We start from the raw sequence: 18,323 nt of genomic DNA on the forward strand, positions 1-18,323 counted from the left end.
TGTTTTGCTTTCTAGTGAAGTCGAACATTTTCTTTTTTTATATTAGCCATTTGTTTTTCTTCATTTGGAAATTTGCCTGGTTGGGTCTTTTGCCATTTTTTTCTCTCGGGGAATATGCTGGTGTTTCAACAACAGGGCCACTATTCAATTCAAGAGGTCTCTGTTCCATCCTGCACGGGCTGCAGTCCCTGTAAGAGGGCTTTGGCCTTGGTCCCTGTTCCTAAGTTTCCATCTGGGTGGTCTACCTAATCTCCTGGTTCTTCTCTGCTTAGGCTTCTGTTTCGTGCTTGCTAGGATCCTGGGATATCGACTATTCTTTTTCCCCACCCCTTGCCAGCCTGCAATGTGTAGGTGCCCAGAGCAACTAATAATTCAGTGTCTGTTTTTTCCTTTAAAATGTTCGCTCAATGTTTGTTTAGAACAGAGGCTGGGTGATGCATGAAGGAAGAGCTGAGAAGGAAGACTCCTTGTGGCAACAAGCAAGTCCGCTCTGTCTCGGAACTTGCACATCTGCTTAATGAAACTAGCTCCCTGCAGTTAAGCAGACCCATCTTCCTTAGAAGGCAGTTTAATAGTCCAAAGCATCTCCTCTCTCCCCCAACACCCCAAGTAGTTTTTGAAAGTATCACCTTCAAATAGGTACAGCGATACCCCTGAGAGGAATTCAGGTCATTATAATTCTCGCCGTCTCATTTCATATCTAGAGTTGTTTTAGAGCCCCAAGGATGCTCAGCGCCTTCTGTAGATTGATACTCTTGGCAACTTCCCATTTCACTAGCGTGTTACTGGTTTTGCTTGGTTCTCGCAGGGCCCTGGGTTTCTGAGATCTTTCACCTTGCCAACGAGGTGATCCAGGAAACACGGTCATAAAGGGAAGTATGTAGAAAAACTTGGCTGTCCTGAAAGAAGATACCATTCCCATCTATTAAACTGGAGAATTTTTTTTGGAAAAAGAAAAAGAGAAAAAAAGAAAATGAATTATCTAGAAATTAACTTGGCCAAGCATGCCAGAGAGAATGTACTAAAGGAGATTTTTACCTCCTGGATAAATGGAGAAATATGCTATGTTTGTGGAAGGAAAGGCATAGCATTGTAATGGTGTCAATTCATGTAATTCTCACTAATATTTGGGGGAGAGGAATTGGATAAGCCAATTCGAAAATTTGTGTGGAAGGATAGGTTTCCACAAGTAGCTAAGACAAGTCGTCTCCAAAATAAAAGCAAAGGTGGGAAACTTACCCTACCAGACATTAAAACATAAAGTTTAATTTTTCAAAGTGTGCTATTAATGCTAGACCAATGGAACAGAAGAAAAGAATCCAGAAACAGACTCATGTATGTGGATATTTGGTATGTGATGGAGGTGGCAACAGAAATCAGTGGGAAAGGGTCGATTATTTTAATGGTGTTGGGGAAGTGAATCCACTGTATGGAATAAATAAAATTATGTACTAATCTATCTCACATCACATAAGGACAAACCTTAGATGCAGCTATAAAAAATTGAAAGGTAAATCATTATGATATGGAGTGAAGAAAGCATTTCTTAAAACACCATCAAGAAAATGACTGATGGATTTCTGTTCAATAAATGACATCACAGACAAAGTTAACAAATGATTAACATATTGGGAAAAGGTATTTGCAGCATATTTGCAACAAAATCAATAAAGAATTAAAATCTAAGTTGTACAAGAAACTCAGTAGTAAGTCAGCAAGAAAAAAAAAATCTAGCAACCCAGAGACTTTCCTGGTGGTGCAGTGGTTAAGAATCCACCTGCCAATGCAGGGGACATGGGTTCGATCCCTGGTCTGGGAAGATCCCACATGCTCCAGGGCAACTAAGCCTGTGTGCCACAACTATTGAGCCTGCACTCTAGAGCCTGCAAGCCACAACTACTGAGCCCACATGCCACAACTACTGAAGCCTGTGTGCCTAGAGCCCGTGCTCTGCAACAAGAGTGGCCCCTGCTCGCCCCAACTAGAGGAAGCCTGCTTGCAGCAACGAAGACCCAACGCAGCCAAAAAAAAAAAAAAAAAAATTCTAGCAACCCAAGAGAAAAATAGGCAAACTCACTTCTGAGGAAGTTACGTAGTAAATAAACATATGAAGAGAAACTCAATTTATTAGTAACCGGAGAAAGAAAAATTAAAACAATAATGACATACTACTTTACATTCATCAGACTGGCCCCCCAAAAAAGATAATTTCAAGTGTTGAGTAGGATGTAGAGAAAAAAGAACCTAATGCTTTGTAAATTAGCATAGCCATTCTGAAGAGTAATTTCGAAGTATGTAGTGAAACCAAATACATTTTAATCTATTATTTTTCAAATTGTGAGTCATGGCCCATTAATATGTTAAATACTCTGTTTAGTAGGTTGTGATCAACATTAAAAAAAGAAAGTTGACTTAAATAGAATAAAACACATCAGAATGCTTTTGTCATGATATGGATAAGTATTATTTTATGAAACTTTTGTTTTACTTGTATGTGTGTGGGGAATCTTACCAGATTATGATATAAAATGTTTTTCTTATCATGGCTCACAGTCAAGTAAATTTGTTTTTTGTTTTTTGGTTTTTTTGCGGTTCACGGGCCTCTCACTGTTGTGGCCTCTCTCGTTGCGCGGAGCACACGCTCCGGACGCGCAGGCGCAGCGGCCACGGCTCACGGGCCCAGCCGCTCCGCGGCATGTGGGATCTTCCCGGACCGGGGCACGGACCCGCGTCCCCTGCATCGGCAGGCGGATTCTCAACCACTGCGCCACCAGGGAAGCCCAGTCAGGTAAATTTGAAAGACACTGCCAGCCCTACCACCCAGCAATCCCTCCTCTGCTTAGGCACTCTAGCAAAGACAAAGAGATAGGTATAAAGATAACCACCACAGCACTGCTTATAATAGCAAAGTGATGGCAGCCACATCAGTCTGAAAATGAGTTTATAAAAAATGAAGACAAAAATTAAACAGTAGTGGGGGCTTCCCTGGTGGCGCAGTGGTTGAGAGTCCGCCTGCCAATGCAGGGGACGCGGGTTCGTGCCCTGGTCCGGGAAGATCCCACATGCCGCGGAGCGGCTGGGCCCATGAGCCGTGGCCGCTGAGCCTGCGCGTCCGGAGCCTGTGCTCCGCAATGGGAGAGGCCACAACAGTGAGAGGCCCGCGTACCGCAAAAAAAAAAAAAAAAAAAATTAAACAGAAGTTACATAACATAGAGCTAACAGTAATCTCAAAAACAGTATTGGTTGAACAAAAAGGGACAATAGAATAAAATACATAACACAATAGAATTTACATGAAGTTTTAAAAATGCCCTCCCAAGGCAATATTATATATTGTTTGTGGATACACATACATGTAAATAAATGTTTTGAGGGTGGATTGTCTAAGTTTATACATGTGACACATCCGAGTGAGTGGGTGTCTGGTGGTGGTGGGAGCTGTGAAATCATGGCATTGTGATGGCAAACAACAAAAAAATCACAGGAGCTAGTTTCAGAGAATGGGGAATAGTGTATCAGCTCCTGGAGAGAGTAAAGAGTGTTCCAAAATTGTTAGGGGAGATTTGTCAATAGTTATTAAAGGCCTTGAAAACATGCATCCTTTTGACCCAGTGGTTTCACTTCCAGTGAACCCACTATGGATGTGTCAGCAATTTAACTGGGAGAATATTTCTTTCTTTCTTTCTTTGGCCACGCTGCGCAGCTTGTGGGATCGAACCCAAACCCGGGCCCCTGGCAGTGAGGGCACAGAGTCCTAACTCCTGGACCATCAGGGAATTCCTGGGAGAGTATTTCTTTAAATATTAACATGAGCGTAAAAAACAGTAAGGATGAGTTAAATTATATGGAATGTTATTCAGTAATTTAAAATAGTGACATAGAGGTATTTATTGCTGTGGGAAAATGTTTATGATAGAAAGCTAAGTGGGAAAAAAACAAAACACAGACCATGAAACTACTTAGGGTGTGAGACCTTTGAAATGCACTTACATGAAAAAAAAAAATGGAAGAAAACATGTCAGGTTTAAAAATAGCAATCTCTGGGTGGTTTGATTAAGAGGATTTTCCACTTTTCCTTTGTGCTTAGTTTTTCCCTAAATTTCCTAAAGTGTGCCAAAATTATTTCATAAGAAAATTTACTTATTTTGATTTGAAAAGTGAGCAGGCTATCCAGGTGATTTGTTAAATGGAAGGAACTAGTCCGAGAAGAGAACCAGGCACAAAACTATCAGGATGGGACACCAGGAGATGGGCAAGAAGGTCAGAAGCAGGGAGGGTGAGAAGAAAGGTCTAGAGAACAGAGGGCCTTGCGGTGGTGACTTATCCAGACTCTGCAGTTTGGGGGCTTGGCTGGAAGGGAGGTGTTCAAGATGCAGAGTCTTGTCCCCGACTCCAGCCCAGCGGCTGGAACGCTACCTCCTGCAGGCTCCAGACTCCCAGTGGCTAGACAACAACTCGAGGCCTTGATTTCCCATCACTCTCCTGTTTGCCAGGCTGGAAGCAATGATTCCCCCAAGTGTGGATATTGAACTCTGTCCACCAAGTGGACCCTGAACCACTGTCAGCCTCAGCTGGGTGAAGCCAGAGGGAAGTAGGGCAGGGTTCCTTGAGGGTCAGATGCCATAGCCTCAGGTCTGCAGGGTGCGTACATGAACCAAGAAAATGGTCAGCACTGGGATGGAAAGAATGTCTTAGTATGTACAGTTGTTCCCCCTTATCCGTGGGGGATACATTCCAAGACCCCCAACGGATGCCTAAAATTGTGCAAGTACCAAACCCTGTATATAATTTTTCCTATACGTACATACATACGATAAAGTTTCATTTATAAATTAGGCACAGTAAGAGATTAACAACGATAGCTAATCATAAAATAGAACAATTACAACCGTATACTGTAATAAAAGTTATGTGAATGTGGTCTCTCTCTCTCTCAAAATATTGTACAAATTTCATGTCTTTTCCATCATAATGAAGCACTTATCATGCACTGTGGCCACAAATTGCAGTTTGAAATGTGACAGCAAAACTAGCACACATTTCTTCCCTGTGGCATGTGGGAACTTAGTTCCCCGACCGGGAATCGAACCTGTTCCCCCGGCAGTGGAAGTACAGAGTCTTAGCCACTGGACTGCCAGGGAAGTCCCTAGCATACATTTCTTTTTCCTTCTTCACAATTTCATGGATAGAAGATTCATTCTTACTGTAGATCTTAGCAACTTCAGTATATGTTTTTTTCCTTTCCTTATAAAGTCAAGACCTTTCACCTTTCCATTAAAGGAAGCACTTTATGGCATCTCTTTGGTATATCTGAATTGCCTGCGTCACTACTCTTGCGCTTTGGGGCCATTATTAAGTAAAATAAGGGTCACTTGCACACAAGTACTACAACATCGTGACAGTCCATCTGATAAACTGGACAAAGGGGTGAGATGATTCATGTCCAGAGTGGGACAGCATGAGATTTCATCACACTACTCAGAATGGCATGCAATTAAAAATTTATGAATAGTTTATTTCTGGAATTTTCCATTTAATATTCTTGGACCTACAGTTGACTACAGGTAACTGAGATTGCAGATAAGGGAGGAACTTCTGTATTGTTAAATATCAAATTACCACAAACAGTCTTGAAAATGCACATGCATACATTTCTTGTCTCACAGTTTCTGTGGGTCAAGAGTCAGGACAGGGCTCACTGCATCCTCTGCTTCAGGGTCTCTCACGAGGCTGCAATCAAGCTGTCAGCCAGGGCTGGGGTCTCATCTGAAGGCTCGAAAGGGGAAGAATCTGCCTCTGAGCTCACATGGTTTTTGGCAACATTAGGTTCCTCTGAGCTTTTGGACTGAGGGTCTTATTTCCTAGCTGGCTGTCGGCCAGAGCTTCCCTTGGGCCTCCCCAGCATGGCCACTTGCTTCAAGCATGAAAGCTGAGAAGGCAAGAGAGAGCGTATGTCAGGGATGTGGAAGTCACCATCTTACATAATCTAATTACAGGAGCGATGGACCATCACTTTGGCCAGTTTTTACTGGTTAGAAGCAAGTCACAGGTTGCACCCTCTCCCAAGGGTATTCGTGGGTGCCTTGTGTCTGGGTACGAATCCAGGAGGCAATGGTCACCTTAGAGTCAGCCCACTACAAAGGACAGCCTAGAGAAACCAAGCCTAAGCAAGATGGTCTGAGGCTAAAGAGTGGGATGGGGACCCCCAGTGGTAGGATGACCAATCATCCTGGTTTATCCAGAACTGTCCCAATTATGGAAGTACATCCTGGGAAACCCCTTAGTCCTAGGGAAACCAGAACGGTTGGTCGCCCTACCTAGAGGAACAGATGATTTTAGATCATCTCCATTTCACTGAAAAAGTCTTCATTCAGTGCTACTGTGTCTTATCACTTCTCTAGAGCGTCAATCAGCCTTTTATCAGAGAGACTGCTGACTTCAGACTCAAGCCTTCTGCAAGCCGCAGTATCTCCCTATAATTTAATATTGTTTCAGTTTTGTCCTATTTATTTATTCGGTCACCTTCTATTTATGGTAAGTGATACTGGTTCTTCATCTATAGTAGTACTATAAAATTTTCATCTCAGATAAATGTATCTAAACAAGAAGTCAATTTAAGGAATAGTAACAAAATAGTAATATTTGTGGCTTATGACTACTGCACAAATCAACAAGGCCTATACCATCTTCCCATTCCTTTCCATTATTGCCTGTCTGATTGCATGTTGTACCACCTTCCCCCTTCATTCATCCACACCAGCCACACTGGCCTCCTTTCCTTTCTCCCAACACACCAGGCATACTCCCACCTCAGGGCCTTTGCACTTGCTGTTTCCTCTGCCTCTAACACTCTCTGGTTATCTGCATGAGTTACCCCTTCAGATCTATGCTCAAATGTCACCTTCTCATGAAGCTTCCCTGGCCATCCTACATAACGTTATAAATCCTTCTCCAGACACTCTCAATTCTCCTTCTCTACTTTATATACATTTTTTTCAACATCACTTCTGACCATCTAAACACTACACAAAGTTTTTTTAACTTATTTCTCTTCTTCATTTTCTGTTTCTCATTACCAGAATATCATCTTCATGAGGACAGAAATTTTTGTCTGTTTGGGCATGGTTTTCTGCTCTTCCTGGGACCTAGAGCAGTGCCTGACTCAAAGGAAGTGTGCAGTAAATATTTATTGTCCAAGGGCTCTGTGATGTGTGAGTGAGTCTTCCCGGTTCAGAGGTACAGGGCTGGGGAGATGGCTACCATTACCTTCCTCGTCCCCCACATGTTTCTCCCACGGTCCAGGAGAAACCTGCATCCACTTTCCTCCCTCCTTCCTGCACCTTTCTTCCCTGAATCAGAAACAAAGACACCTGCCATTAAAATCCACATTTAGAGGTGTCCTGGAGAAGCTCTGGCTGAGTCTGGGGTTACTTGGTTTCAAGAAATAAGACAAGGGATTGAAGGGATGCTGGGCAATGTCAAAGACTCATTGACACAAAATATAGGCAGGTGAGTGTATCCACTGGGATGTGCTTTTTGGTGACTGAAAACAAATCAGAAAGCTCAAAGCAGTATGTATTAAACAGTAATGAAATGTACATGCTAACAATTACACTAAGCCACCTAAGTAGGGCAGCTCCAAGGTTGATTAATTCAGTGGCTCAATGCCATCATTAAGGATCTGGGTTCTTTCTTTTACCTGCTCTGCCATCCAATTTTTCAGGTTTGTCCTAATTTAGCTTCCCTCCTGGTTTCAGTAAGTATATGCCCAGCAATGGAAAAGGCAGTGTTTCTCTCTAATGTGTTTATTTTTTAACAGTGAGGGAAGCCTTCCAAGGAGCTGCTTGTCCCCAAAGTTTCACTCACATCACGTTGGTCGGAATTGAGTCATATGCATAAACTAAACGCTGGCAGGAGGAATGGCTGTGTAGTGGAGGGTGAATTACCCAGATAAAAACAGAGGAAGGGGGCTTCCCTGGTGGTGCAGTGGTTGAGAATCCGCCTGCCGATGCAGGGGACACGGGTTTGTGCCCCGGTCCGGGAAGATCCCACATGCCGCGGAGCAACTAAGCCCGTGAGCCATGGCCGCTAGGCCTGCGCGTCCGGAGCCTGTGCTCCGCAACGGGAGAGGCCACAACAGTGAGAGGCCCGCATACCGCAAAAAAAAAAAAAAAACAGAGGAAGGGGCAGGAAGATGGATTTGGGTAGGCAACCCAACATGTATGTTTCAGACAATCTCATCAAGAAATGAAATTGAGAACTGAAAAAATCACGGCACCAAGTTTGTCCTTTCCCTATTTCCACAGCTTGATTTTCTCTGTTCATCTCTACAGAGCTTTTTTTCACCCTCTTGCTTCTCTGGGAAATCTGGCTTTCCTCGCCCCACATGGCCCACGGCCCCAACAAGTTGCGGCCCATGGCCCCGCAACTCAAGTACAAGACTCAGAAGTGAATATATTAGCCAGGATAGACTAATGGCTGCAACAAAGAAGTCTAAAATCTCAGTGACTTCAGACAATAAAGTTTTATTTCTTGCTGATATTGCAGTCTAATTTACATCTGGTGTGTGCATGCTCTGCTCTATGTAGTCGTTTACTCACCCAGTTAACTTCTGTTGGCTCTGCCCTCCGCTAAGTTTTGGAACCCTCTCCATTCAGCTGGGAGATGGGGAAAGTTCCAGGGTTTTATGGGACAGGCTTGTAAGTGACATCTATCACTTCTTTCTATATTCCATTATTCAGATCTGTCACATGGGCTCCTTCTAATTACAAAGGAGGCTGTGAAGCACAGTCTAGCAGTGCCTATAAGAAAAAGTTACAGAAATCCTATGGACTCTATGAACTCTGAGAAGACTTTGCCTCAGTTAATTACTCTGTTTTATCAAGATGGTAACCTGAGCTAAGACCGGGGAAAACGTAGTCTTGGGAAGGTCAGGGTCTGGGGGATGAGATACTTTTTAATTCTGCTGTGAAATCTTTTTTTTTTTTAATTGAAGTATAGTTGATTTACAGTGTTGTTTCTCATGTACAGCAAAGTGATTCAGATAGGTAAATAGATAGATAGATTCTTTTTCATATTCTTTTCCATTATGGTTTATTACAGGATATCGAATATAGTTCCCTGTGCTATACAGTAGGACCTTGTTGTTTATCTATTTTATATATAGTAATTTATACCTGCTAATTCCAAACTCCTAATTTATCCCTCCCCTCCTTCCCCTTTGGTAACCATAAATTTGTTTTCTGTGTCTATGAGTCTGTTTCTTCTTTGTAAATAAGTTTATTTGTATCATATTTTAGAGTCCACGTATAAGTGATATCATATGATATTTGTCTTTCTATTTCTGATTTACTTCACTTAGTATGATAGTCTTTAGGTCCATCCATGTTACTGCAACTTCTACCATGAAATCTTTTTTTAAAAAATATTTATTTATTTGGCTGCACGGAGTCTTAGTTGCGGCACACAGGATCTTCGTTGTGGCGTGTGGGATCTTTTAATTGCAGCATGTGAATGCTTAGTTGCGGCATGTGGGATCTACTTCCCTGACCAGGGATTGAACCCGGACCCCCTGCACTGGTGGAGAGTCTTAGCCACTGGACCCCCAGGGAAGTCCCTGCCATGATATCTTACACACTAGTGGAGGATACAACATTTCAGATAGGCAGTTTTAGTAAGTGTCAATATGTAACACGCATATACTCCTTGAATTTACTTTGCCACTTGTAGAAATAGATTCTAAGGAATTAATAGGCCAACAGCGCAATGAGATATATGTGGGGATGCACTTCACATAATTGTTTATAATATTCTAAGTTAGATACAGCCTAATTGTCATTAACAAAGGAATGATTAAATTATAGGGACATAGAGACATCCCCATGATGGAGCACTATGCATATTTGTTGACTCTAAAATATATCCATGTAATAATGAATAATTTCTAAAAGGTGACAAAACCTGATCTTGTTTATTTAAAAGCGAATGAGTTTTTCTGCATGATGAGAGGTCTGGAAAGAAGTTCATCAAAATGTTAGTCATTTATACCCAAAAAACACACCCATATAATCCATGATTGAAGACAAAGGGGCCACAGTGGGGAAAAGATGGTATTTTCAATAAATGCTATTAGGTCAGTTGGATCTTTATGTGGAAAAAAAATAAACCTTGACTCTTTACCTTGCATTATACATTAAAACAATTTAAAATGCATCATAGATGTAAACATGAAAACTAAAACTCACTACAAAGCCACAAGAATAAGTAAAATTTAAAAAGATGAATAATACAAAGTGTTGGTAAGGATATAGAGCAACTGGAACTCATCTGTTGCTGATAAGAGTGTAAATTGGTATAACTACTTTGGAAACGGTTTAGAAGTACCCATTAAAAATAAACACATGACCACACTACATCTCAGTAATTTGATTTGTAGGTATATATCCAAGAGAGATGGGTGCATATATTATTCACCAAAAAATGTTCATCATAGTAGTTCAATTAGTAGTTCATTTATAATACAGTCATTTCTTGGTATTCAAGGGGGATTGGTTCCTGGACCCCTGTGGATACCAAAATCCATGGATGCTCAAGTCCCTTATTTAAACAATGTAGTACAGTCATTCCTCCATATCTGCGGGTTCCACACAATGTAGGAATATGCTGTATCTAACTTAGAATATTATAAACAACTCTGTGAAGAAGAGCCACAAACGATGCAGAAACTGTGGAAACAGAGGGTCGACTGTAGTCATAAACTGGAATCAACCCAAATATCCATCAATTAGTAGAATAAACAAATAAATTGTGGTGTAGTCATATAATGGAGTACTATATAGCAATAAAAGGGAATGAATTAGAATTATGTGCAACAATATGGATGAATCTCATATCCACGATGATGAGAAAAATAAATTAGAAACAAAATTAAATAATATATGATTCCATTAACATGAATGTCCAAGAACATGGGAAATGTTGCAAACAGAGGAGGAGAGAACACTTTCCAACTCATGCTGTGGAGCCAATGTTACTCTGATCCCAAGTGAATGGACTCTCACTCCTGCTATGCCTCATGTACTTTTTTTTTTTTTAATAAAATGTGTTTTTATTTTATTTTTTGACTGTGTTGGGTCTTCTTTGCTGTGCATGGGCTTTCTCTAGTTGCCGTGAGCAGGGGCTACTCTTCACTGTAGTGCACAGGCTTCTAATTGCAGTGGCTTCTCTTGCTGCAGAGCACAGGCTCTAGGCACACAGGCTTCAGTAGTTGTGGTGCATGAGCTCAGTAGTTGTGGCACACGGGCTTAGCTGCTCTGTGGCATGTGGTCTCTTCCCGGACCAGGGATCGAACCTGTGTCCCCAGCATCGGCAGGCAGATTCTTAACCACTGTGCCACCAGGGAAGTCCCCCTTATGTACTTATTTATTCAGTAATAACTGCTACAAGGATGAAGTAAAATCATGGATGGGAAAGCAGTTTGGAAACTGCCCCTTTTTTGAAGATGGGGAAGTAGAGGACTAAGAGGACATGAATGCCATGGTTAAGGAAGGGCACATGGCACAACAGTGGGAGAGGGCCCACTCTCCTGGCATCAGGATAGGATGGGTATGGGAGGATGGAGGAATATCCAGCTACTTCTCAGTAGGGACCATTGGACATGGAGGTGAAATCAGAGCTGACCCACGTAGCATAATTTGTTTGGCACCAAAAGTTTTCTTTATGCCCACTTTCCCTTAATCTTAAGAGCTTGTTACAGCATCTTGAAGGAAGAGATCACTCTTGGAAAATATATTGCAAATGAAGCTCAGATGAATTCCAAGAGGCCCCATCCCCAAATCTTTTCTGTCCACCTGCCTTTGCTGACCATCTTGGATGCTCAGCCTTTGTTAGTTAATAATAATACTCATGGGTGATTTGGACAGGGACCACGCATTAACCCTTGATTTCACATGGATTCAGCAGCAAGTGCTAGGTTTTATGCTAACTGATTCCTTTCTAGCTCAGGAGAGCTGTTAGGTGCAGAGTGGGAGGCAAGGTGGGAAAGGCCCTTAACTGGGGCTACTTCTGAGAGGGACAGGTCTAAGTGAGACTGGTGAAGAAGAAGGAGAAGAAGGGGAAGAAGGAGAAGAAAATTGATGATGGCTAATTTTTTTAATTAAAGTAAAGTGGATTTACAATGTTGGGTTAATTTCTGCTGTACAGCAAAGTGATTCAGTTATATATATACATACATTCTTTTTTATATTCTTTTCCATTATGGCTTATCACAGGATATTGAATATAGTTCCCTGTGCTATACAGTAGGACTTTGTTGTTTATCCATTCTATGTATAGTAGCTTGCATCTGCTAATCCCAAATTCCCAGTCCATCCCTCCTGCACCCCTCCTCCCCCTATGGCAACCACAAGTCTGTTCTCTATGTCTCTGTGTGAGTCTGTTTCATAGATAAGTTCATTTGTGTCATATTTTAGATTCCACATATAAGTGATATCATATGGTATTTGTCTTTCTCCTTCTGACTTACTTCACTTAGTATGATAATCTCTAGGTCCATCCACGTTGCTGCAAATGTCATTATCTCATTCTTTTTTATGGCTGAGTAATATTCCATTGTATATATGTACCGCATCTTCTTTAGATGATGGCTAATATTTATTGAGCTACTACTATTTGCCAGCTATCCTATGAGGTATATTATTAGTTTCCCTGATTTACAGATGAGCAAACTAAAGCTCAGAGAGGTGAAACAACTTGCTCAATATTACACAGCTAGTGACTTTCAGAGGCTAGTTACTTCCAGAGCTCAGTTTCAAACTCCTGACTATCCAACCCGAGGGAGTTACTCACAGAAGTGGAAAGAACATCCAAACCAACTTGGACTCTCATGTCAGAGCTGGGAGGGCATTTAGTGGTCATCGTATGCCACACCCCTTTTGACACTTGAGGCCCGGAGAGAGAGAGTGGCTTCCCCAGGGCCACACCAAGAACTTTTGACGGAGCAAATCTTAACCTTACTCTAGGCTGCTAGATCCCAGATGGCTCCTCCTTTTGATCTGGGTGCCATCAAAGGAGAGCTTCAGATGTCAAGGTTGCCTGGTGAGAGAAGGGGTACAGTCGGAAAAGGTTCTGGGTCCTGGAAAGAAGAGTCCACTGTTTACACCCAGATAGGGTCACCTTTGGCTTGGGAGAGCAGATGATGGCTTGTGAAATGGCAAGTGGTTGTTTTGGGCAGTTTAGGCTACTTGCTCACTCCCAGGAGACTGGATATTGACACATGCTCCCACTTAATCCATGTTGCTGGACTCAAGAGTTAACAGGGAGTTAGTGTGTAACCCTGGCCCAAGTAACACACTGACACTTCAACAATTTACGAATTGTTGATACTCACACCTTATTAGGTGAAAAATGTATTTAAATTTTTTTATTCAGAAAAATACATGCTTATGGTAAAAAAAAATCTATACCACAGAGAAGGGCGTAAAGCAAAATATACTGACTCCCACCTGAAAGTTTTCTTATTTCCCAGAGGAAACCATAGTTAATAGCTTCTTGTATATTGCTCCTGAAATTTGCATGTCTATTCAAAGATAAATATTTAAATATGAATATATATGTATACACATATATGCATATATATACATATGTATATAAATACATACACACAGATGGGATCATATTATATATGCTATTCAGATTTTGCTTTTTTATTTAATTGTATATCTAGGATATCAGTGCATATGGAGACCTACATTGTTCTTTAAAATGACTGTAGAATTCCCTGTATGGATGTATCATAATTTATTTAATGGGCCTATAGCTTGTTTCCAGTCTCTTGCTGTTATAACAATGCTGCAACAAACATTCTTATACATATTATACATGTGCATATATGCAGGTAAATCTGTAGAATAAATTCATAGAAGTGGAATTGCTGAGTAAAATGGTGAATTTCTAAATTAAGTGATTTGTAGATGTGAATATTTGATAGATACCAACAAATTAATCTCCAAAGAGTTTCCATCAATTAATATATACTCCCACTGACAGTGTGTGTCTGTGTCTATTTCCCTGCTCCCACTTCCATACAGTTTATTGTCAAACAATTTCTTCTTTGTTAGACTGATAAGTCAAAAACGATGTTTCACTTTTATTTTAATTGACATTCCCTTAATTGTGAGAGATACTGAATAACATTTTGCTACTTATGTCATTTACAGATTATATTTATATGTCTGTGAACTGTCTGTTCAAGTCCTTTCTCCATTTCCTATTGGAGCAATGGCCTTTCCATATTGTTTTGTAAGAGCTCTTTATATACTGAGGAAATTCATTTTTTTTTTAGCCTTTAAAAAACTTACTGTAGTTTTATAATGTTTTACTATACGATAGAGCTTATTGTCTCTCATTATTCTTCCCTACTCTCCCCAGCTCCACATTTCCTGACAATTTTTACATGTTTGGTTTTCCTTATGAACTGTAAAAATCAGCTTGTCTAGTTCCAAAGTTTCTTTTCCATTTTTTTCTCCATTATTTCTAAAACTCCTTTACAGGATTATCCCATTTAGGCTTGAAGCCACTGAATGAGGTTTGTGGGCTCATTTTCCAAATGAGAAAACTGAGACCCAAATTGTGTCTTAGCCTTGCCTAAGGTCACACAGGAGGTTTCTTATGGCAAGAATCTGCCCCTGCCTCAAGACTCCTGCCTTCTCCTCCACTCCCTGCTTGTGTGTGTGTGTGTGTGTGTGTGTGTGTGTGTGTGTGTGTGTGTGTGTGTGTGTTTGTATGTTGGTTGAGGATGACTCAGGAAGTATAGCAGCTCTTGAAACAGAGGCGGCCCAAACCAGGTGTGCAATAAAGCCTGACATAAAAAAAAATAAAAATAAAAATAAAGCCTGACTTAATTCCTTCTGTCTTCCTATGTCTAACGATCTCTCTCCCTCTCTTTTGTTCTCTGCCTCTTGTGTCTCTCTGTTATTATGTCCCTCTTTTCTAGTCTCTGACTCTTTCTACCCCTTGTTTCCTTCTTTCTCTGTCTCTTGTCCAAAGGGGTGGTTTATTGGGGCAGAAATCACCTCCCTTACCCAGTTCCTTTATTTCTTTTTCTTTTTCTTTTAAGCATAAGGTCCCTCACCAAATAGTAAGAGAAGATGCTCTTGCTGGACAAGAGGAAGGTATGTTCCCGCCCCACTTCACTCCCTGTTCCCTCACATGCTTGTTTCCTGCCATGATAACACATCAGGTTCTTCCCCAGCGGGAAAACAGAGGCTGGTAGTGATAGGAAGGAAGTGACAGGAAGCAGTGGACTAAGCCCTGCAGTGACAGTGGGTCCTGGCTTTGTGTCAAGCTCTGCTTGACCCTCCAGATGACCCAGGACCGGGCCCTGCCATTCTGAGGCTTTAGGGGATCCCCTGGCATGCTCCATAACTGTGCATAGCTCTTTGCAGTTTTTAAAGGGCAGGTACACTCAGAATCTCCATAAGGGAGGTGGGGCAAGGGTGCTTTATCCATTCTATGGGTCCAGAGCAGGCATAGGCTTTATCCAAGGTTACACAAGAAAGTGGTGGCAGAGGCACTTAATGGCCTCTGCTATACTAGGACCCTCCCACCCAGCTTCTAGCTGAGGCCTGGCCCTTAGTAAAGTGCTGATGAGAATTTGCTGAAATATAATGTCTGCCACAATGATGACGGTAATGGTTAATATAGAAAGCACTTACTATGCACTATGCAATGTGCTAAGTGTTTTATATGCAGTATCTCACTTAACTCCCCCACTTCCCCACTCCCAGCCCCATCAGGTATCATCTGCATTTTATAGATGAGAGAACAGAGACACAGAGAAATTAAGTAATTTGTCTAAGAGAGATAACTATATAGCTAGGAAATGTTAGTACAATTGAGATGAATGGGTGGGTGGGTAGATAGTTGGATGGATGGATGGAGGGAAGCATAAAGTAAGGGTTAGGATGGTTAGGTAGTAGGCTAGGGGACTTGGAGTTACTAAAAGATCTTTATGTCAATCCCCATCAGCTCAGTCATGTATTAGCTACTTAAAGGCAAAGATTAACCCAAGAAAATATGAGTCCTCTCTCAAGCTGTCAGTCCACATAGAGAAGTCCACACACAGCAGCATTCACACACAGTCAAAGATAAATTCACACTGACCAGGATGTAGGGAGCCAGATACACACACATGTGGACAAGAATATAAATCTGACATTGATACCTAAATGTAACCAACACAGCCCAGTTACATACACACACATGTAGACACTGATACACTAAGAGGAAAGGCAGACACTGAGAAGGACACACTATTAATAGGAGACACCAGCACATACCCACTCAAGCAGATACAGACCCACACAAAGATTGGGACACATGGCTCATGCACACAGAGAATGGATAAGTGCTCTCTTGTGTTTCTGTCTCCGTCTGTCTCTGTCTCTCTGTCTCTCTGTCTCTCTCTCTCACACACACACACACACACACACACACACACACACACACACACCAGTGCATACAAAGACCAGGAGGCATGTTGTATTTAAAGCCAGTCTGGATTCACTTAACACAAGGACATGCATCTTGCAAGGACATGTTTAGAGACAAGGTCATTCACAGACAAGGACACAGATATGCAGAAGTGCCCATCTGTTCAGAGACATACACACAGAGATGTTTTACACACATACACACACACACACACACACACACACATTCACACACCCCTACCCCAACAGGCAGAACACGAAGAGGATCAGTCTTTTTCTCACTGACAAAGCAGCAACCAGGGCCCTCTTGGGTTTAGCTACATTCCAGCCACCTTTTACTTCTAGAAAGGCACTCACCTGGGTCTTGCTACCCATGCAAAGTTTCGGGGCCACTTCCCTCCGTGCTTCATCTTAGAGGAGAGATGCTGAAGAGGAGGAGTTCCATCCATATGTGCTGTTTTCTCTTGATGCGGCAAACCTTGGCAGTGCCTCTGTTCCCCTTTTCCTTCCTGATCCCCACCCATCCAGCCTGTCTCTTAATTCTGCCTAAGTTATCTTAGGAACTTTCTCAGGCTCAGCCCTTCCTGCCCTCTCCTCAGCCTTGGCCCTTGTTGCCTTCCCCCCAAGGCCCACAGCCTTCCATCTGGCCTTGGTTCCCCCTCCTCCTCCACTTCACCTTCCCACGGGACATTCTTTCTCAGCCTCCCCTGCCATTCACATTTTAAAAACAATCAGTGTCTTTTTGGTTCAAATCAGGATTTATCTGAAGAGAAGGAGGGAAGCAACCCTCTAAATCACTCCTATCCATTCCTCGCAGAGCAGTCCCAGAGATGATTTAAAAATGCAAATGTGAGGGCAGTGACTTTATTTCATTTGCTGGTATATATATATCCCCAGGGCCAAGAACAGTACCAGGCACATAGCAGGTGCCATTTTCAGCTAAAATGTCACCTCTCCAAAGAAGTCTTCCTAGATCCCCTCGAGCTGGGTAAGATACACACACACACACACACACACACACACACACACACACTTGCAGGTGCACACACATGAACACACATGCACTATAAAGTACATATACATATATATCTTGTAAATGATATATATGATACATATATGATCTGTCATATATGTATCGTATATATCTCTTTAAGTGTCAAGCTATATATATATGTGTGTGTGTGTGTGTGTGTGTGTATGTATATTTTCATGTAGACTTAATCTAATCACACGAGCACTTTAAAAGCAGAGTCTTCTCAGTCCAGTAAGCAGAAGGGAAGTTAGAGGGATTCTAAGGATGACAAGTGTCTGACATCCTAATAATGACCTCGAAGATGGAGAAGGCCATATGCAAGGACCAGGGAGCCACTTCCAGGAACTGAGAGTGACTTCCGGCCAGTGGCCAGAAAGGAAATAGGGGCCTCAATCCTACAGCCACAAGGAACTGAATACTGCCAACAACCTGAATGAGCTTGGAATCCGGCCAATATCTCGTGAGGCCCTAAGCAAAGAACCCAGTTGAGCCCGTTCAGACTTCTGACCTAGAGAATGGTAAACTAATAAATTTTTTTTAAAGCCTCTTTGTTACACAACAACTGAAAGCTAACACACGTGTTATCCTGCTTAATCCTCACAACGATCCAAAAGGGAGGGTTTGCATCCCCCTTGTACAGATGAGGAAACTGGCAGGTGAGGTAAAGGACTTTGCCTTAGGCCACATGCAAGGATATCGCCACAGTCTGGATCAAAACTCTGTGCTCTTGCCATCTCAGCAGGCTGCTTCAGGAAGCAGATGTGGAAGCAGCTGGGAGAAATTAGACATCTGGGCCTAAC

This window comes from Kogia breviceps, chromosome 14 (assembly GCF_026419965.1).
Source record: "Kogia breviceps isolate mKogBre1 chromosome 14, mKogBre1 haplotype 1, whole genome shotgun sequence".
Classification (NCBI taxonomy): Eukaryota; Metazoa; Chordata; class Mammalia; order Artiodactyla; family Physeteridae; genus Kogia; species Kogia breviceps.